This window comes from Triticum aestivum, chromosome 7B (genome assembly GCF_018294505.1).
Source record: "Triticum aestivum cultivar Chinese Spring chromosome 7B, IWGSC CS RefSeq v2.1, whole genome shotgun sequence".
NCBI classification, from domain to species: domain Eukaryota; kingdom Viridiplantae; phylum Streptophyta; class Magnoliopsida; order Poales; family Poaceae; genus Triticum; species Triticum aestivum.
In genome coordinates, this window is record NC_057813.1 from 432,581,724 (window position 1) to 432,604,392 (window position 22,669).

The 22,669-nt window shown below is 57.9% G+C and overlaps 1 pseudogene; it reads right to left on the reverse strand.

The window, feature by feature from the left end:
- Positions 1 to 5,909: 5,909 nt before the first annotated feature.
- LOC123158026 (uncharacterized) lies at positions 5,910 to 7,023 on the reverse strand (annotated as a pseudogene).
- Positions 7,024 to 22,669: the final 15,646 nt, after the last annotated feature.

Here is a 22,669-nt window from a genome sequence, read left to right on the forward strand (position 1 = left end):
ATAAAATGAGATGTATGTCCGGAAATACTTGTCATCAAAATGAATAAAAGTACATCCCCTTTTATTCATTTTGATGACAAGTATTTTCGGACGGATGGAGTAATTAATAAAGTACTCCCTCCTTTCTGGTTTATAGGGCTTATCTTTTTTTTTTCCAATTTAAAGGGCTCATCTCCATCTCATATTTTTGTTTATGAGACGCATTAAATCTTTGCATGCAAAAAGGAACAAACCAATGCATGTAATACTCATGTAGTGGCCAAGCATGCATACACTGTAATTAATCCAAATTAATGCATGAGTTTAATTTGGATAGTTTTGTAAAGAACGAGATACATTTCTCCACTCACAAAATGTCTTGATTGATGAGATTTCAGATTTGAGCTCTATAAACCGGAAAGGAGGGAGTACTTAATACTCCCTCCGTCACGGTTTAGAAGGCGCGCTTGGAAATTCTCTGGGACCTAGGTGATTATCTATTGGGTGTGAGATGGGCTAAAAAATAGCATTCACACTACGCATGCATATAGAAATAGTACTCCGGAGTACTAATTAGCTACTAGAAATAAATACAATGCGCCCTAAACCTTGTCTATTGTGGAAACGCACGCAAATTTAACTGTGCCTTCTTTTTTTTTTTGAGGAACCGGCAGGAGCACTGCCTTTTCATATAAGAAGGAGAAGAAGGTTTATGTACAAGAGTGTTCCGGTTTTTGGAAGAGAAACTAGACAAAAACCCCTAGAAAGAAACCCACGATGGCACTAGTCAGCCAATACCGGTTGCCACATGTGCCCGGCCAAAGGCCCGGGACCTTTGCTTGATGTCTTCGAAGGCAATAGCTGCAACCTCGAGGTGCGTGAGGCGAGTTCCATTGAAGATGCGTCGGTTTCGCTCCTTCCAAATGTTCCAGATGGTGTAAAGGAAGCGGCCGCTCCGCCTTCTTTTGACGTTCTTGGGCAGATTGGTGGTGAGCGAATCCCACCAGTCCGAAATCCCCATCGAAGGGGGCAACGTGGGCGTGGCCCCAGAGTCCTCTCCCGTCCAGACCTGGACGTGAGACCAAACTGCGGCGGCAAACGAGCAGTCCTTGCAGAGATGAGTGGCCGTCTCCGGAGCTCGAAGGCAAAGGGAACAACAAGGGTCGTGCGGCCAGCCACGAACGGCTAGCATGTCGGCCGTGAGGATCTTCCCGTGGAGCACAAGCCAGGCGAAGAACTTACATTTTGGCTCAGCATGTGCCTCCCAAATCTTGGTCGGGGAGAACCTGGGATAGGATCCAGAGAACTGGGCCGCGTAGGCCGAAGCAGCAGAGTATATGCCATTGGGGGTCCACCGCCAAGTGATGGAGTCCTCCTGGTCCGGGTTCAACGCCACCTGAGTGATAACTGAAGCGAGGGCAATGAACTCCTGCAGGTGGGTAGGCGATGAAAGACGGGCAACCGATCTGATCCAGTTCTCCTCTTGTAGCTCCTTCATCACAGATCTTCGCTTCCTGGTGGCAATTTTGTACAGCTCCGGGAAGGCCCGGGACAGAGGGCCCCGTCCTGTCCAGTCGTCGAGCCAGAATAAGGATTTTCTCCCATTGCCCAAGGAGATGATGGTAGAAGCCCTGAAGAGCGCCATATCCGTCTCATCGCAGGGCACCGCAGATCCCACCCATTGTCGGTCAGGATCAGTCCACATAAGCCAAGGCCAGCGAAGACGGAGCGCCCGACCAAATCTCTCGAGGTCTGTGATACCCAGGCCCCCCATGGGCTTAGGCCGGCAGACAGTCTTCCAGTTGACCAGAGAGTGTCCACCAGACGCGTTTTCTGAGTCTTCCCCACACCAGATGAAGTTACGAGTGATCTTACTGAGCTTCTGGATTGCCCAGGTGGGGAGCGATAGCGCAGTGAGGTGATGATTTGCGATGGCGCACAACACGGACTTTGCAAGGGAGACCCTGCCCGGACGCGCCAGATTCTTCCCCTTCCAGCCCGGCAACCTGCCCATAGCCTTGTCCAAAAGAGGTTGGAGGTCAACCCTTCTGAGTCGCCTGGTATGTAGTGGGAGACCCAGGTATCGGCCGGGGAACGAGGCCAGCTTGGCCGGGAAGGCCGAAAGGATGGCCGAGAGATCAATGTCTTGGCAGCGAATGGGAAACACCTCGGTCTTGCTGACATTTGTGATGAGGCCGGATGCATCCCCAAAACAGGCAAGGATCCGAGCGATGGCGTCGATCTCCTCTTTGACCGGGTTAGCGAAGATGCCAGCATCGTCCGCATAGAGAGAAACCCTGCAGGAGGCCGGTCGCGCCATGATGGGCTTGAGGATCCCAGCCTGGGAAGCCGCCCGGAGCATAAGTTGCAGAGGATCGATGGCCAGAATGAAGAGCATCGGCGACACCGGGTCGCCCTGGCGAAGGCCTTTTCCATGCGCGAATGGGGTTCCCGGCTCCCCATTTAACAGCACCCTGGAGGAAGATGAAGCGAGGATCATGCAGATCCAGTCCCGCCAGCGCTGTCCAAAACCCAATTGTTGTAGCACCTCCAGGAGGTAAGCCCAACCCACAGAGTCGAAAGCCTTGGAGATGTCGAGCTTGAGAAAAAGGCCTGGCGTTGAAGAGCGGTGCAAATCTTTGATCAAGTTTTGCACGTGTAGGTAATTATCATGGATGCACCGCTTCTGCACAAAGGCACTCTGGCTCTTGGAAACCAGCGATGGAAGCAGAGGGGCTAGCCGGTTAGCCAACAACTTGGAGAAGATTTTCGATATGCTGTGTATCAAGCTGATAGGGCGATAGTCGCCAATCGATGATGCGCCGACTTTTTTCGGGAGCAGAATAATGTTGGCTGAATTTACCAGGCCAGCGCAGGTGCCTTGCAGGTTCTCGAGCTGCATCACCGCAGCCACGACATCCGCTTTGATGATCCCCAACATGATTTGAAGAAGGCACCGATGAAACCATCAGGGCCCGGGGCCCTGACCGAAGGTAAGGAGAATACCGCCTCCTTGATCTCCGCCTCGTCGAATGGATCGTCTAGAGACGATAGGTCGTGGCGATGCATCCCGATGTTCTCCCATACAATGGACTTGGTGCGCCGGGCAGGCGTGCCAAGATTAGCCTGGAAGTGGTCCAGAAGGGCCCGCTCCTTGTCCTGTCTGGTAATTGCCAGCCCCGAGGTGGTGGTGATCGTCTGAATGAAGTTCTTGCGCCTTCGTCCGTTCGCACGAGCATGGAAAAGCTTAGTGGTGGCATCCCCCAGGCGGATCCAGTTTAGCCTAGAGCGCTGTCTCAGCTTGATTTTTTGAATGGCTAGTAGCCCCAGGTACGACGCCTTCAGCTGTTTACGCAAATCCCTCTCAGAATCTGAGAGCGGTCTTCCCTCCTCAGCAACATCCAGGCGCCAGATGATCTCTTTGGCAACTGCGATCTGGGAGCCAAGCATCCCAACTTTTTCCTTTTGCCACTTGCGCAAGGCCTTCGCGGTCCGACAAAGCTTGATATGAATCTTGCGGATGGCATCACGGGCCTGGACAGGCTTGTTCCATGCCAAGGCGACGGTGTCCTTGAAGCCCGGTAGACGAAGCCAGAATTCCTCGAATTTAAAGGAAGACTTTCTCAAGATGTCGACGCACCCCTGAAGGTATAACGGAGCATGATCCGAGCAAGCTGTAGTGATAGCCTGAAGATGCGCATTGGGAAAGAGCATGTCCCAATCATCGGAGTGGAACACGTGGTCAATCTTGGTAAGGACCGGGTTGGCCTGCGCATTGGACCAGGTGAAACGGCGCCCGCCCAGGTGAAGCTCCTTTAGTTGCAAGAAATCAAGAGCCCCACGGAACTTGCCCACCAGGCGGCGATTGATGTTGGCGTTGCTCTTATCCGCCGCTTTAGTGATGAGGTTGAAGTCCCCCAAAAGGAGCCACTCGCTTCTTGCCACGGTCTTGAGTGTCCTAAGCTCCTCAATGAAGGCCAACTTGTCCTGCTCACCCTGCGGGCCATAGACGCCCGTGATAGTCCAAGAAGTGTGCTCATTGAGCATGGTGATGGTGGCGGAGATGGAGCCTGGAGTCGCATGGAAGTCGGAAAGGGTGAAGAAGCGGTCCGACGCGGCCAGAATCAAACCCCCGCGGGTGCCGACGGCCGGGAGGATATAGTAGTTTGCGACGAAACACGGGCCGAGCATCTCGCGGATGATGACATCGTCAACAGCCTGGAGTTTAGTCTCTTGGAGGCAAACAATGGAGGCATGAGAGTCCCGGACGATGTCCCGAACGGCATCCCGGCGGGCACGCGAGTTGAGGCCTCGAACATTCCAACATATGATGTTGACGTTAGGTTGTGCCATTAGGGAAACTTCGTGTGGTCGCGGCAGGAGCAGCTTCTCAAAGCCAAGCAGCCGGTGGATGGACGGTAGACGCAAACACACATGTTGTAGGAGATTACAGACGAACGTGAAGCACCCCAAGGGTGAGACGGTAGGCGACCTCGAGCCGCAGCGATGCGTAGCAGCCGGAGACTAAAACGGGAAGCGGAAAGTAGAAGGCGATACAACTTGGGACGGAAGACCTCCCAGGCCGAGCGACGGACGCAAGGGCCACTAGAACTACTAGGACACCTAAACATCAGTAACTTGAGCCTCCACGGTTGCTTTCTTCCCCTTCTTCAGCTTCTTTTGTGTTAGGTTCTTGGCATGTGAAACAAGCCCTGCGATCGCCTGGACCACAGGAGCGGCTAGCGGAGTGGCGAACAGGTCCAGGTACGCCTGCTTGGCCTTGTCGTCGTAGCCAACGGACGGGTCAAGAACGCCGCAGACCCTGGCAATGATCTCTTGGACCGCGTCCGAGCCGGCGCCCGGCGGGAGCGTAGCCTTCTTCTTGTCTAGGCGGGCGCTGCGACGAGTCCCAGCAGCTGCGACGGCAGCCTTGGCCTTGCGTGGAGCCGGAGTGGGCAGCAGCGGGGCGTCAACACAGTTAGCGACTGAGTCTAGGAACGTGTCCAGAGCCGCTGGAGGAGTTGGCCCGACTACAGGCGCCGTCACAACGACCAACGCAGCAGGGTCGTCGGCGAGCACCTCGGCGTGGGCGTTGCCGGGCAGCAGAACAACAGCAGCAGACGACACGCTGATGGTAACCGGATCAGCCATCACAGGCCCATCGGGGAGCAACCCAACCTCCAAGACAGAAGTTGACAACACGTTATCATGTGCCAAGACATCAGATGGCATCACGATTTCATGCATGGGCTCCAGGCCAACTCCATGCACGGGCTCCATGCCATCACCAGGAAGCACCACAGCAGCGTCGGGCACCAGGCCATCTTCAGGTAGCACAACGGCAGCGACGGGCTTCAGGCCATCTTCAGGAAGCAGACTAGCAGCAGCGGCCGGCGTGCAGACAACCTCCGCCAAGGGAGCCGCAACAGGTCCAGGCACCTCCAGGCCAGCAGCAGCCCCAAGCAGAGGCGATGCGGTCGAATCCAGGGAGGCCATCACCGGAGCTGTCAACGGCGCAACCGAAGCAGGTGGAGGCACAGTGATGGAAGGTGCATGATGTGGCGTGTCCGTGGCCGGGACAAACCAGGCTTCATTCGCGTCCGAGGCGAGCCGAGGCGAGTCGAGCGACAGCCCCGCCAGGCTGACAGAGAGGGGCATAGCCGCATCCACATCGGGCCCAAAGCCGCCATGCACCACTGTAGGAGATGGGATGACGGGGCGCGCCGGCGAGGCCAACTTGGAGAAGAGCCCCTCCGCCTTGTCGACGAGCCCGACGACCGTTCGACGCATGGCGGAGAACTCGGAGCGCAACGGAGCGAGGGCCGCCTCGAGAGCCAAGGCCAACTCATCCCGAAGCACCCGGGCATGCCCCCCGAACTGCAGCCCGCCATCGGAGGCCACCAGGCGAAGCGGACTGAAGGCACCCAGGCCTAGCCCGGACGCCGGAGACACCGGCTCCGCAGAGGCAGGGGACCCCGCCCGACGACGACCGTGACTTCCGGCCGCCCCGTCCCGGCGACGGGGGGAACGGGTGCGCTCTCTGCGCACCTCCAAGCGAGTCTCCCAGGCACGACCATCGCACCCGCGCCCATCTCTGCCACCGCCCCCATGCCAGTCGTCGTCGGAGTCGTCGCCGTTGTCGCGGCGCCGCGGCTGGTGGCGAGGGTGGTCGTCGGACCCCTGGCCACGGCGACGTGGTGCAGCAGCCCGGGAGGGGACAGGAGCAGGCGCGGCCAGCGTCGGCCCTAGCGGCGGGGGAACGCCATCAACAGAACCCCGGTTCCACACCAGGTTCGACCGAGGCGAAATGAAGGCTGCGGCGCGGCTGTTGGTGACGTAGCAGTCCAGCGGGGCGTTGGCATGGTCTTCCACCGCATCCAGGTGGACCAGCACGTGGAAGGTGGCGCCTCTCTTGCAGCCCGACGGTCTGGCCTCATTGGCGAACACCTGCAGACCGCCGGACGGCCTTGTGGTGAAGGTGAGCCAAATGATCTTCGGGATCAGATTTGGGTCCGCCGTCCACGCCCAAAGGTCGAGCGTCTCTGAGGTCGTCCTGAGCGCAGAGTGGTCTTCTAGACGGTCGAGGGAGCAGCGTCGGCCGATGATGCGTTCGGCGACGAACGGAGTCCAGGCGTAGTCCGGCACATTCTCAAGGCAGAGACGCACTCTGTAGTTTAGAGCCGCACCAAAAGCCCGCTCCAGCGGCCGCCAGGGACGGATGTGGACGATGCAACCGCCGGCACGCACCCGCCCCGCAGTGAGGGCCTCGTCGCAATGAGCCTTGTGGTTGAATTTGATGAGGAACTCGACGGGGTGGTACGGTGTGACAGCCACGTCCGCGTGGCTCAAGCGGAACTGCTTCCGGATGGCGCGGTCGACGTCAAGCGCCTCAAGGCGCCGCGGCGAGTTGACGGACCAGGCGATGGCAGCAGTCTGCTCCCAGTCGAGCATGTCGCGGTCCATTTCAAAGGAGGACGGGATGATGCAGGAGTCCTCCTCCGGGCGAGCGTCCGGCGCCCCAATGCCAGCAGAGACGCGGGCCATCGCGGGTTGGTGTGGAGGAGGAGGAAGGGCCGGCGTGGGAGGAGCGGCAACGACGGCGGCCCAGGAAATCGCGCCCGGCAAAGATGGCGATGGGCGAGGGCGAGCAGCCGATGTAGGGACGAGCCTGGGAGTGGGAGGGACGAGCCTGGGACCGGGAGGCCGTGGCTTGGAACGTAACGGGCACTTGCGCTCGGTATGCCCGGAGAGATTGCAGGCTAGGCAGCGGATGGGATCCCTGCAAGCGACGGAGCGGTGATGTTGCGGAGCAAGGCAACGAGAGCAGAGCCCCTCCGTGCGCCTTTTGAAGCGGAGCTGGCTCGCCCGACGCTGCTCCTCGAGGTGGAGAGGCGTGGGATGGGCAGAGGATGCAGCAGGCCGGCTTGAAGGCGCGTCCCGTCGGGGACGGCGCGGGCGGCGCACAGCAGTCCATCCGGCCTCCTCCCGAGGCGAGGATAGGACGTCGTTTGACGCGCGTGGACAGCCTGGAGGCACGGAGACTTGCTGGCCGAAGCCCGGCGGGGTGATGATGGCTGAGCGAAGGCGAGAGGCTGCAATGAAGGCGCCGGGCGTCGTAGATGCCGGTGGGTGCGAGGCCACCCCGCCATGAATGCGAACGGCGCCTTGAATGCAGGCAGAGGGGGCCATAACGCCGACAAGGCCCGGGGAGGGGGGCAACGAATCCGGAACCATCTCATCCGGATCCCCGGACAGGCGCGGCAAGCACGCAGCTGAGGAGGACGCAGACATGGCCGCAGCGACCGGATCCAACACGGAGGCAGCAGAGCGCGCAGGCTGGGGAGCCCGGCTCAGATCCGGAGCCAAGACCAGCACAGAAGACCGCAGACGCAGCCGCTGCTCCTCGGAGAAAAACCACGGGGCCCCAGGGGCGAGACGGACCGGCCGGAAGGGAGGGGAGGCAGCGGGGCGGCCGGGGTTGGACGGGGCGCCGGCGCGGCGGCCGCGCCCGCGGACGAGGCCGAGAGGAGCGTGGGGCTTCCCAACGGATACATCGTATTAGCCTGAGCCAGTTAACTGTGCCTTCTAAACTGTGACAGAGGGAGTATTTAAGCAGGAACTTACTAGTGTAGTGTTCTAGTAGTACAAACTTTTCTCGTTGGAGAAAAATTCTAGCAGTGCTACACAACATCCTCCCTTTGTCGTCCTCGGCCAGATCAGGGCATCTCACTATTCGATCTGCCGGTCCGCATTCCCCTCAGTCCTGATCTGGATGACCCCTCCTCAAGTCGGCTCATCCTCCTGAGGATGGCAGGGGCCAATGGCAGAAGCAAGATTGGAGCAAACCCAGGGTCAGAAACTAAGTGGTTGTTTGGATGCCAAGAATTAGATATGAGATTTCAGAAAACCAGTTTTGGAGGATTTTTAGGAAACCAGTTTTAGTTAGTTTTGTGTTATTTTTCAAGTGTTTATCTGTTTTTTTTTCAAGTGTGTGTATATTGTATATGGAGTAACAAATAAGAGCTCTTTAGTTCAATTTTCAATTTTGTTACTTATTTATATAATATTTGGTTCATTTATTGCCAACTATTGCGTAATCTCAACATCTCAACAGAAAAGGCACCACAACTTCCATCCGGTACTCATCCTCTGAACCAAACAAAAAAAATGGTTATCTTTAGCCACTTGGCCCACTTGACATCTTGTCCAACCACAAAAAAGGCTATCCTTAGCCAGGTGGTTGGGGATCTTCACGTCCACTCAAACCTATCCTCCGAACCAAACGCACCCTAAGCGTCTATAACCATCCAAAAAACATTTCTTATGAAAAATACAAACATGTGGCACAATTACACTGTAAATGCAGAATTTAAACTCAATGTCTGCAATTCATTGAGTTACATGAAATATGAAAAAAAAAACTGCAAAACAATAGTACGGTAAAAAAAATTACAAAATCGATGGTTTGGTTCATGTGCGTCTCCCATAACATCAAATGAGATAGTTAATCATTGAACCAACACCTTCAAGACATCAAAACATGAAAATATTTCTTCATCCTCTATTTGAAACACGAAACTGATTTTAAAATGCATAAGTTTAAGCATTCAATTCAACATACACAAAAGGAAAAGAATTATACCTAATCAGTACTGTGGAACTGGTTACTAGAGACGGGCACAAATTGTTGGAATTATTGGACATCTTCCAATCCAGCCTGTAGACCTCACCCACCAGTTTCCATGGCTTCGTGCTGGGCGGGCCAGTACGCCCCCTCGGACAGCTTGATCTGGAGGTCATTTTCGAGGACGAGGAAAATTTCAGATCGGAAATGATCCGGCTTGGGGTCGCCCCATTCCAAACCGGCTACAATGCACCCTTAGGGCATCTCCAGCCGTTGGCCTCCCCAGGAGGCATATTTTTCGCCGCCTGGGGGGCTGCCGGTGCAATTTTTGGCCTGGGGGGCAAAAATTTCCCACTCGTTGTGCCCCCCACTATCTCGACGGCGAGGCGAGGAAGACGCCACGATGATCCCGCCGTAGTCCTCGCCATCTTGCGCGACTCGCCGTGCCCCGTCGCTCGCCCGCCTTGATGAGCACCGGCAACAGCAGAGCAGCGCGCGCGGCAGCACCAACTCGCGCCAGCAGCTTGCGCTTGGGGATGGACTTGCACGCGAACTCGCTGCCGTCCTCCTTGCCACGCACAGGCAAGCGCGAGAGCGCGCACACCATGGTCCTGCAGGAGGCGGACATGGCGCTGTCCGGCCGGACGAGCTTGACCGTGCGGCCCGAGCGGCTGAGCAGGGCGGCCACCCAGGCGAGATGGCCAGGCACCGATCGACGCAGCCCTGGTGGAAGGCGCGGTTGCAGCTGGGGAGGACGTGCACGACGCGGCCCGGCTCCATGGCGTCGAGGCAGATGGGGCAGAGCGCCTCCTCCTCGTCGTCGACTGCGGCCTCCGCCTGGATAACGCCAAGCCACCTCAGCTCCGCCTCCGATAGCCCGTTATTGTCGTCGCCGTCGCCGCTGATCTGGCCGCAGCACCGGCCGACCGGGAGGGCGAAGGGGAGGAGAAGTGGGCCGGAGCTGCGGCGGGGAGGCACCGAGGCGGGGTCGGGTGGGCGGGGAGAGAGAAGCGGATGGGGAGAGAGAGGTGGGGCTCGAGGAGAAAGCGACGGGGGAGAGAGAGCGTGGGGGAAGGGGAGGCTGCAGGTGGGCCACACGAGGGGAAAAAGTGGCGCCGGCGTCCCCAGCTGCCCCCCGGGGGGCTGGGTTCGGGGTGGTAGTGCCGGCCGTAAATTTCGCGAAATCCGGCGAAAAACGGGTCTCTGGGGGCCTGACTGGGGCGTTTCTTACCCGCCGGCGCTTAAAAAGTGGCTTGGAGAGGTTTGTTGGGGGCCCCGCTGGAGATGCTCTTAGCAAGCCAGCCTATGTCAAGTTTATGGCACTACCCTCCTATGCGACCTCCAGCTCAAGATGTTGGGTCCCAATGGCATGATGACAATCCACTTCAGCCCCAAGAGTGCGCTCGAAGTAGAGGTTGCCTACGTGGAGCTCACCGAGGTAGCACTAGCATCAGCGGAGCTTGAGCACGTCAAGAAGTCAGTCAACATTGTTGTTGCCGTGGCCTTCCTCTTCCTCTCTCTCTAACACAACAAAGAAGGAGGAAGAAAGAAGACAGTGGACACGGGAGGACTTTTTTCCTGCGCTCGAACGCCACTTCCACGAACACGAACTCGTAAGCCTCAATCTGTTACAACGCATGAGGGGCTACTTATACCCGACTGCACGCACACACCCAGCCAAGACCCGGCCACCACTAGCACGTACACAGCCAGCTCACCCGCTAACTAAGTCACCACACACGCACTAACTCCATCTCCTAGAATCTCTCCAGCAGGATATGCATGGCCAGTGGCTGCACAACTCATGCGACCAACTAACTTATCCATGCAAACAACCTACTAGCTAACAGAAACATAGTTCACGGAGCCTCCCTGGCCCTCCGGTCTCCCGATGGTGAGCACGCCCGCTCGTCCCCAGGATCTGGACGCCGTCTCGCCGGTCACCACCGTTAGGCATGGCTTATTCGCGCCAACACTCACCTCCGAAGCCATGACATCGCCGCCGCCGAAGTTGTTGCAACTCCCGTCGTTGTCGTCGCCACGACCGTGACCCAGCCTGCGGACCCGACCTGGCGCATCGACACCGGTCGCACCGCCACGGACCCGACCTGGCGCACTCGCCGAGCTCCATCTCCGCCGGTGACACATGTCTGGCGTCCCTCCGCGCCCCGCACGTCCCGCGCACACCCGATGCGCCCGACGAGCCCGACCGCACCAGTGTGTCCCGCACGTCCCGCGCGCATCCGGCGCGCCCGACGAGCCCGACAGCACCAGACGCTCACCGCGTGCCGCCTCCGCGTCCGCCATGGCAGCCGCCACGCCGCGCCTACGTGTCACGCACCTTCCACGGTTGTCGCCACGAGCCGTCGCGACCTCTGCGCCACCACGCAGGTCCTTCGCGACCTCCTCGTCTCCGCGACCGCTGTGCCCTTCGCGCGCACTCCCCACGTCCCCGCGCTCCCGCCGCGCACGTACGCGATCTGCGCAACCAGGTCCAGCGCCTCGACGCTATCAGGCGCTATCCACTCCCGCGGTCCCGACGCGCCCGACGCTTCCAATGCGCATCCATAACACGCACCGGTCGCGCCCGGCTCGCCGCCGCGTCTTATTGCCCTGCACCGCCGCGACCTCCATGCCGCCATGCCATGTTGCGCCACCGCGCCACCACGCAGCGCCTCGGCGGCCTCCGCGGTCGCCGCACGTACGACGTCACCGCCCGCCGCCTCCGCCACGCGCCATGGCAGCCACAGCGCCGCCCACCTCCATAGGCCGACACACGACCCGAAGCTCCAACGCGCAGCCGCCGGCGAGCGCCGCCATCGCTGCCACGCCTCCGGCACGGCAAGCACGCCCAAGACACCAAGCTCTGATACCAATTGTTGGCGCCGCCTCCTCACCGCAGCGCCCTTCTTCTTCTTCCTCACAACCAAGCTATGCCGGGTACGAAGTTCCATCCGGCAAAGGAAACCAAAAAATTTCAAGTGCACCCAGAGGACATGAAAAAACGGTGATCATTGGAGGAGACCTATCAGAAAAGTAGGAGGCGGAGCTCCTGCAATTCTCGCGAAGCCAAATGGGACCTCTTTGCTCAGAAGCTCACAGATATGCCCGGGGTTCCCGCTAAGATTGCATATCACTCCTAGACATTCGGAAGGACATCAGACCCGTCAAACAGGCCCTCTGCCACTTCACCACAGAGAAATGATGGGATATCAGTGAAAGATCCCCCGGTTCCTAGCTGTCGGGTTCATTAGAGAAGTCGCGCAACCAGAGTGGCTTGCCAATCCCGTCATGGTGCGCATGTGCGTTGACTACACTGACCTCAACCAAGCATGCTCAAAGGATCCATTCCCTTGGCCTCGCACCGACCATGTCATAGATTCAACTGCAGGCTATGATCGCATGTGCCTCCTGGACGCTTATTCCGTCTAATGCCAAATACACATGAAGGAATCCGACCAGAAGACCTCCTTCATCACACCTTCGAACCCTTCTACTACATCACCATGCCCTTTAGGATCAAGAATGTCGGGACATCATATCAAAGGACCATGTAGAAGTGCCTCCACGACCAAATCAGCATCAACGTCGAGCCATATGTTGACGATATAGTCATCAAGTTAAGGCACAACTCCAGCCTACTCTTCAACCTCAAGCAGACCTTCACCAGCCTACGTCCTTTCAGCATGAAGTTGAACCCCAAAAAATGCATTTTGGTGTGCCCGTAGGCCAGCTCCTTGGATTCATGACGCAAGCCATGACGACCATGACGACCGAGGCCAGGCGGGCGCCAGGCGGGCGCCGGCCTGCGCAGAGTCCTTGTTTCCTCTTTGGTGCAAAGGGGGCAAGCGCAGGCAAGAGTATCAAGCAAAGGCAGCCATTTCGGTGCAACAAGACCAAGACCAGCAGGACGGCGGAACGGAGGTCATCGTGGAGCCCAAGCCGGCGTCATCGTCAGGGTCTTTGGCAGGCAAGGACCAACTTTAGTCAGGATAAGTGTACTAGATGTTTCCCTTCAAAATGGCTAATTATTGGCGCCCTTCCCGCTCAATATTTGGGAAGAGGCCCAGGGCCTCCGCGTATAAATAGGACTAGCCACCCACAGAGGCAAAAGGAGAGATTTTGGGCATCAGGATCTGGAGATAGAGAGAGAGAGAGATAGGCGACTGAACTCCTCCTAGCAGTTCATCGCACCAGCCAAGAACAGACCCTCGCGAGGCTGTTCTTCCTTGTACCGTTCACCATCAGCCCCTGAGGCAATCCACACACCACAAACTAGAGTAGGGTATTACACCACAATGGTGGCCTGAACCAGTATAAATCTCGTGTCCCTTGTGTTGTTCTTCGTGTAGTTTTAGATCCTTGCGAGGCGACGAGACATGGGTAGGCAGGAGGTGTGGTCTCCGTGTGCACCCCAGAGTTCGAACCTTGAGGGTCTGCCGGAACCCGAAATCCGACATTTGGCGCGCCAGGTAGGGGTGCGCCGGAATCCGCCTTCCGTCGCCTCGTGTTTCACCGCCCGTCCCATCCATGTCAGACACTCGTCGAGCCCGCGCCGAGCGCCGGGCCGCTCTCGCCACTCGCGTCGCCCAGACGACCCCCGTCGGCGGGCGCCCCCGCCGTTCCCCGTCGCCTGCCGTCAACGCCGCCACCGGCCCGGCGGGAAACGAGCAGCAGGCGTCGTCCCTGCATCCTTCGGTGCGGTGAGAAGGCCACACCGCCATCCCGTCGCTGACTCCAGCCGGTTCCTCGTCCCACGCCCGTCGAGCTCCTGCGGACGCGCACGCCGCGCTGCTCCTGGCACGGGAGCTCCTGCACTACCGTCCCGTCGACGACCTCTACGAAGAGTGGCTCGCCCGATCACCAAGCTCGTCAGCGCCGCTGGGGGCTCCCCTGTGCCATCCCTCTCGCTGCACCGCGCCCCGCCCCGCGCTGGCGACGAAGCTCCGGGGGCGCCTTAGCCGCCTCTCCCTCAAGAAAGCGCCTTGGCTCCAAGGCGCGTGGCCCCAGGGCGGAACCCACTCCGTCCGGTGCCAGCACAGCAAGAGAAGAGCTGCCAAGAGATCCCTCGCCCCCAAGAAGCCGCCCGTGTGCTCCCCGCACCGGTCCGACACGAACGCGTTCCTGCTCCAGCGCGTCAAGACCTCGCGCTGCACCTGGCGGCAGCGCACAGAGACTTCCAAGATCAAGCTCTCCGCGACCCAAGGCCTCCTGCGGCCACTGCAGGTTGCCGTGCCTTCACCGCCGAGCTGCGCAGCGTGGCCTGGCCGGGCAAGTTCAAGCCAGATCTACCCCCCTGCTACGATGGCACGGCTGACCCTGCGGAGTTCCTCCAGCTCTATGAGTTGGGCATCGAAGCCGCCAACGGGGACGAGAAGGTCATGGCGAACTAGTTCCCCATGGCGCTCAAGGACGGCGCCCGCACCTGGCTCCTGAACCTGGCTCCTGGCACGATATCCTCCTGGGACGAGATGCGCACCCGATTCATCGCCAGCTTCCAAGGCACCCGCGACCGGCCCCCGGCCATGAGCGACTTGCGCCGCATCAAGCAGCAGCCGGGAGAGACCCTGCAGAAGTTCATCCAGCGCTTCAACAGCGCTCGCCTTAAGATCCCCAAGGTGTCTGAGGAGGCCATCATCTCAGCCTTCTCCGAAGGCGTACGTGACGTCAAGATGAAGGAGGAGCTTGCGATCCATGAGGACCTGTGCACCTCCCTGGAGCTGTTCAATCTAGCGACCAAGTGCGCTAGGGCTGAGGAAGGGCACCTTTCCCTCCTCGAGCTGCCAACTGCTGACCCAGAAGAGAAGAAGCCCAAGGCCAAGGACGTGAAGCGCAAGGGGGCTGCCGTGCTTGCAGCGGAGCCGGACACCAAGCGAGGCAGGGATCAGCCTGAGTCATCCAAGGGCAGCCGGTACTGCGTGTACCATGACCTCCACACCCACAACACCAAAGAATGCCAAGAGCTCAGGGCCGTGCGGGACGTGCGTGCCGGCCGACGCCCCGAGCGCAGCGACCGGGGCTATGGCCGAGGAGGAGGAAGAGGTGGAGGACGATGGGAAGACCGTAGCCCTCGCCAAGGGTAGCGCGACCGACCTCGCGAGGACCGCTGGCAGGACCAGCCTCGTGAGGGAGGTTGGAGGGACACATCTCGCGAGGGGGGTTGGAGGGATCAGCCTCGCGAGGATCGCCCACAAGGCAACGCGGGCCTCCCTCCTCTGCCACCACAGCCGAGGAGGGATGAAGATCATCATCAGGACGATGGGGCAGGAGGCTTCGAGGAGCCGCGCGCAATCGCTTGCATCTTGGGCGGTGCCCAAGCCCCGGCCTCTCAGCGCATCTTCAAGCAGTTTGCTCGCGAAGTGAATGCAGTCCTCCCCAAGCTTGAGGCCACACGCCCTCTCAGGTGGTCAGCATGCGCTATCACGTTCAGCTCAGCGGATCATCTCAAGTGCGCAGCCACAGCTGGAGTCCTCCCGATGCTTTGTTCCCCAATCATCAGCAACGTGCAAGTCACCAGAACCCTCATCGATGGCGGAGCAGGGCTCAATGTCCTATCCGTCGAGACGTTCAACAATCTCCAAGTGCCCTACAATCAGCTGCAGCCAACCAAGCCTTTCTCAGGAGTCACTGATGGTTCCACGGTTCCGATAGGGTAGGTCCGCCTTCTTGTTACCTTCGGGAAGCGTGACAACTACCGCACCGAGCTCATTGACTTTGACGTCACTCACATTCGCCTGTTGTACAATGCCATCCTCGGGTACCCAGCCCTGGCCAAGTTCATGGCCGTGACTCATCACGGCTTCAATGTCCTCAAGATGCCAGGAAGCGGTGGAGTCATCACGGTGCCTTGTGAAGAGAGAGACGTTGTTTGTTCTCTGGAGCGTGCTTTCCAAGCCGCATCAATTGAAGACCCAGATCATAGGAGCGGGAGGCTTCCCGAGGCCGCCCCTAAGAAGAAGAAGACATCGCCTGGTCCGACCCCTCGGGAGGCAGTCCCCTCAGGGTCCGCGCCTGTTCAGGGGGCGCCTCCTTCTGTCGCATAGGAAGGTGCGCCCGGCGCCCTCCTCGAGCAAGGCTCGGGGGCTCTCTCCTGGAGGGCCATCGACTTTGCTAGGATCACGAGGGAGGTGCTAGGGCACCACTTGGAGGCGTGCTTCAGCGCATGTTTCCCTCAGGAAGGAGCAAGGCAAGGAGGGCAAAACCCTCGGGAGTTCGTCAACGAAATTATTCAGGAGCTGCAGGAGTCAAGAGCCATGAGTGGCAGCCGCCGCTTACCCGCCGTAGCCCCCCATCCAGGCGAGGATGGTGGGCTGCGCGTCTCCATCGACATACCAGGACTCAACCGAGCCGCCTCTCAGGAGCGCCTCTGGCCCCCACGCGTGGGACGCTGCGAAGGTCCACCCCATAGCTATGTTCGCATGCCTTACGGCCTGCCGAACGCGGCTGCTGTGCGTCAGCGCCTCATGAGGAGCGTCCTGGAGGCTCAAGCAGTCAAGCATTCCACGGTCCTGGCTGAGATGGAGATGGCCCGCGAGGAGCCGCCGGCACCTCTGGAGCCTCCCGAGGCTCCTGGGCCTTGGGGCTCATGAAGATCGGCTTCCGCAGCGCACGGCGTCCACTACTTCAGCATCCCTTCATCTTCAGCATCATCAGGTGACATCCTTCGAGTTTCATTTTCAGTTGGGAGCGCCCCCCAGGGCTGCATCATTCCCAGGCCGCGTGGGTCCGTCCCTGCGGCATGTAACCCTTTGATTCATGTTTTTAGCTTACTTTATTGGGGACGCCCCTCGGGCTGCATCATCCCCAAAGTCGCTCGGGCCCGACCCAGCGGTGTTCGTCTTCTTCTGCGCCTATATAAATGGATTTGCTCCTTCATGATTAACGTGCTTGACTTAATCGCCCGCTCGATTGACACCAACTAATGGAGCCGCTCCCTCACGGCACGACGCTTGCGCACGAGTCCGTCCCTGCAACGTCGACAAACCTGAATGGCTGAGCTCTGGCCGCGGCAACCCCGCAGGGCGCCACCTCACCAAGCCTTCAGTGCCTCGTCACCTTCCCAGAGCAACCAGCAGCTGGCCGGCAATTGTAACGGCAAACCCTCGCTTTTCTCATGATGAACTCGCAGGATCGCTTTAAGGAGCAGCGTCGGGCGAGGCCTCCACAGCGTCTCCTTCGCTCTCGTCCGTGCGAACCGCTTGCACGTTGAAGGGGGGGTTACCTGAGCATCGCGACTCATGGACTCTTACTGGCTCTCGAGCCCTCACCTCCTGGCCTTGACCACGACATCGCGACCTGGCATACCAGCGACGGCTGAGCTCGCTCGAGGGCCGGGACCTGAGGACGTAGAGCACGAAGGGGAGCAGAGGCGAGAGGGAAGAGGCACGTGGGGACCTCGCTAGACAACTCCTCCGCTGTCAATGCGCGGGCTCGGCGCCGCGCTAAGGAGTGGCTTCTGACCCCCGAGATAAGTCATCCTCCAGAAACACTAGCTATCACAGCACCAACCTCGCACCTAATGCAATCCCGTTTTGGCAACGTCGCGCTCCTTTCTCACCAAACGATGACTGCTTGAGCGCTAAAGGGGACCTCATGAGCATCACGACTCAGGGGCTCTTACTGGACCCCGGGCCGCTCACCTCCTGGCCTTGACCATGGCATCGTGACCTGGCATACCAACGACGGCTGAAGCCTGCCTTGGGACCGGGACCTGTCAGCGCAGAGCGTTAAGTCCTCGCGAGGTTCGAAAGGAGGAACTAAGCTAAGACGGGATGAGCATCTCGCACCGCTTCACGACAAGGATCATATTAACAAATGGAACCGCAAGCACCTTACAAACCCCCACGGGGTGTGTCCTTCGACTCCTCGCAGGGAACAAAAGGAGCAAATCCTAAAGAGTGCTAACTATGCGCGCCTCTGCAAGAGACGCCATCACCAATAGTGGGCTGTCAGCCACCGGCGCCAACCCCATACAGATCAATGGCGACGGCGGCCTGACGAGCCCGCCCTACTCCGAGAGCGACGCAAGCTCGGGGACTCGTAGCTGTCGTCGCTCATCTCCGGAGTCGCGAAGAGCTCGGTGGAGTCGCTGGATCCTTCGACACCCCCGCTGCCTGAGGAGCTCCTGGGGAAGCGATTGGCGAGCCTAGTCCTCGCCACGGCAGGGCCCTGGCCGCCTTTCTCAGGGCAGGACTCCAGCCGGCGTCCCTCCGCGTCGAAGACCTTGAAGAACATCAGGGAGGCGCCGTCGTACTCGAGGTGGATTCCGAGGGCGCCACCCGTCCTACCGACCCGGGCGATCTTGCCCCAGCCACGGGTCATGTAGACCCTGCCCGGAGCGACAACCTCGACCTCCTCTTCAGTTGTAGGGGTACTACAGTCAGCATGCTGCAGCCAAAGCTCGATAGGCCCCTTCAGCGGGATCTCAAAGGTGAAGGCAGGAGGGAGGCGAATCCAGGACCGAGGAGGCATGGCGGCGTGAAGCACGAGCTCGCGAGAAGAGCCCTCGGCGCGAACTCCAGGAGGAATGATGCGCACCGCCATGATCCGGCGGCGGCGACGGTGCCTCTAGCGGTGCCGCTCGGCGTCAGCACCTTCAGGACCCTCGATCCGGGCGTACAAGGGCAATGGGAATCCAGGCGGCGGCCGCTCGAACCATGGCCTCGACACCTCCTGCCAAGCACCCCCTTCCCCGTGACAGGAGGCGGGCCGTTTCTTCGGAGGAAGCGGGACAAGACCCTCTCGGGGGGCCTTCCCCTTCTCTTCGGCAGAAAACCGACGAATCGGTGACATTGGCGTAGGGAAGAGCGACGATGAAGAAGAAGACGGAGAGTAGCAGGAAGAGATGGACTGGAAGGGCTCATGTCGTTCCGTACATATAGCCGAGGGAGGCCAACCGTCGGCCTCCACGATCACAGGTAATCATGACCCATTTTGCATGCAGGGACTTGTCAATTCGTGCAGTTGCCGAGGCGTCGTGGGGGAGCCAGGACGCCCACGTCCAATCAACCGCCACGTGGCGCCCAAGGCCGCAGGCTATTGGGGCCCGCGGCGCTTCGCACTTGCCCCTTCGCTTCTTTGCTAAGCCAAGTCCAGGCGCGCCTTGGGCCCGGGGGCTACTGTCAGTGTTCTGCGAACGGGGGAACCCAGACTTGCCTACCTGCGGCCTGCGGCGTGGCTCAAGGAGTGGCCCAGTACGGCCCATCTTCATCAACGCGTAATCAAGACCCTCGCGAGGGGCCAAGCCTCGCGGGGTGGACGACGGGAGGCTTCCTCGGGCACGGCCTTGTCAGGCTGGCTCGCGAGGAGGCGGAGAGATCAAGGCGGGGTACCTCACGAGGTTCCCATGACGCAAGCCATGACGACCGAGGCCAGGCGGGCACCGGCCTGCGCAGAGTCCTTGTTTCCTCTTTGGTGCAAAGGGGGCAAGCACAGGCAAGAGTATCAAGCAAAGGCAACCATTTCGGTGCAACAAGACCAAGACCAGCAGGATGGCGGAACGGAGGTCATCGTGGAGCCCAAGCCGGCATCATCGTCAGGGTCTTTGGCAGGCGAGGACCAACTTTAGTCAGGATAAGTGTACTAGATGTTCCCCTTCAAAATGGCCAATTGTTGGCGCCCTTCCCGCTCAATATTTGGGAAGAGGCCCAAGGCCTCCGCCTATAAATAGGACTAGCCACCCACAGAGGCAAAATGAGAGATTTTGGGCATCAAGATCTGGAGATTGAGAGAGAGAGATAGGCGACTGAACTCCCCCTAGCAGTTCATCGCACCAGCCAAGAACAGACCCTCGCGAGGTTGTTCTTCCTTGTACTGTTCACCATCAGCCCGTGAGGCAATCCACACACCACAAACTAGAGTAGGGTATTACACCACAATGGTGGCCTGAACCAGTATAAATCTCATGTCCCTTGTGTTGTTCTTCGTGTAGTTTTAGATCCTTGCGAGGCGACGAGACATGGGTAGGCAGGAGGTGTGATCTCCGCGTGCACCCCAGAGTTCAAACCTTGAGGGTCTGCCGGAACCCGAAATCCGACAGAAACAGTATGGCTATCACAAAGTAAAGTGCATAAGTAAAGGGCTCGGCTAAGAGATAACTGAGGCATGCGGAGACGACGATGTATCTTGAAGTTCACACCCTTGCGGATACTAATCTCTGTTTGGAGCTGTGTGGAGGCACAATGTTGATGGGGAATGAAGCATGAATATCAAAACAATTCCTACAAACACCCAAGATCTATCTAGGAGAATCATAGCAACAAGAGGGAAGAGTGTGTCTACGTACCCTCGTAGATCGAAAGCGGAAGCGTATATAACGTGGTTGATGTAGTTGACTCTTCGCGACCGATCACGACCCAACCGATCTAGTGCCAAATGGACGGCACCTCCGAGTTTAGCACACGTGCAACTCGATGATGTCTCCTCCTCCTCCTTGATCCAGCAAGAGAAGGCAGAGAAGTAGATGAGATCACAACTAGCATGACGACGTGGTGGAGGAGCTAGTTCAGCAGGGCTTCGCCAAGCACTACAAGAACGAGGACGGAGGAACTACGGAGTAACTAGAGGGGCACCAAAGGGCTTGGTGTGTCCTCTTGGGGCGCCCGCTCCCATCTATATATAGGTGGAGGGGCGTGGGGAACAGCCCTCCACGCCCTAGGCCGCAGCCAAGGTGGAGAGGACTTGTTGTAGGGTGGAACCCTAAGTGGAGATATTTCATGAATTGGAGGGGAAATCCCCAAGAACAAGAAGAACACAAGAGGGAAATCACAAGAGGAACACTTAAGAACAAGTCCAATCACACATTCACTAGACTCAAATCCACACAAGATCCACAAGGTACATGAACAATCAAAGGGAAACAAGATACATGGTAAAGTTCATCCCAAATCCTATGAAGGAGATGAGGTCTTGATGAATCCCTAAGGATCTTCTCCAATGGAGGTCTTGAACTCCAACGGAGTCTTCTCTATCAAGAGGAATCCCACAAGGGGAGATACATGAGCTAATCTCTAATGTCTAGATCTATTCTTAGCTGAGTCTAAATGGAGGAGATGAAAGAGTATATATAGTCCTAGGGGATGAAGGGTAAGTAGGGGAGAAATGGACATTACATGGGCAAAGCCCACAACAACACAGGGGGCCCCGTGTGCACGGGGTAAGTGGAGCCCGTGCGCACGGGGTGTCCAGAGACCTGACGCATGAGCCCGTGCGCGCGGAGTCCGTGAGGCCCATGGACACGGGGGTCCCGTGGGCACGGTACACGCCCATGCGCACAGGGTCTTAAGGACCGCTAGCCTGGGAGGCCCGTGGGCATGGGGTCGGAAGGGCCCGTGTGCACGGGGTCGCCTGGGAGCTGCTGCCTTCTTCTAGGCACTTCCTTCTCCGCTTCCAGGCTTCCCTCTTGGATGGTGTAGATGTTCTCTTCTTCTTGGACTCCTCCTGGATGAATGTGTAGCTCCGCTCACCTATGTATGCACACAAGAGAGGGGTCAAGTAGTATACCATCCTCAAAAGGTAAAAGTGGACACACGTAAAGGAGATGATTCACCTTTGTATGTATGAAGTAGATGTCGCACGTGTCACTTGCCAAATAGACTCTTGACATGGTGATGTCCATAGGATGCTCCGCATCATCCCCTCCCCCTTGGAAAAGATCCGACCTTGGATCAAAACCAAATCACCATGGGAAAGAGATGATGTCGTCGTGTAGAAGTGGACGATCACCAAGCATTCATCATCTTGTAGTTCCAAATGGGCACTCTTCAATGTCGCACCGTCTTGTAATTCCTTCAAAAGGAGCAAAGATAACAAGCAGTTGGAAAAACAAATGTGGTTGGTGTTAGAGAAAAACCAAGCATTCAAGAGGTGATTCACCCAACAAGTGTTGTCATCAAGCATAGCATATGGTTTGACAAAGAAGTGTGGCATGGCATTTAAGCATATAAATTGAGCATAATCAAGGGCATCACAAAAACAAGCATGCAAATGGGAGGTAGATATGCTAATATGTGTGACAAGTGAACAAGCATCTACCGCAAGATCATAGCAAGAATGCACAAAGTGCTCAATGAACGGTCTATGGTAGGCATAAGAGTCATTCACAACACCAAATTAAATTAAATGAAATGAAATGTCTAAACACATGGGGCAAGTGCAAAACAATCCAAGCATAACGTGCATATGGTGTAGTGAAGGTAGTGCGGCACTCAACACAATGGAAAGAGCAATTGTTCATCATGTGTGAGGCAATCAAGTCAATCATGTGACAATCAAATGTGCATGGCATACGTGTAGAAATGACATTGCTGCAACCAAACATATGATAGGGGCAAGTAATGAACAAGTTTGATGCAACACACAAGGCATATATGTCATGAGGCATAACAATGTGGAAATCATGAATGAAAGCACTATCTCTAACATGTGTGCAATCAGTGGTCCAAGACGACTAATAAGTCTCATGGTGGAAGCAACACAAGTAGTATGATCCACAATATCCAGGCTCATGGTTTGTGTTTCTCAAAAGAGAAGGATATCACCTCGAAAGCATGTCCTTGTGTGTCCTTC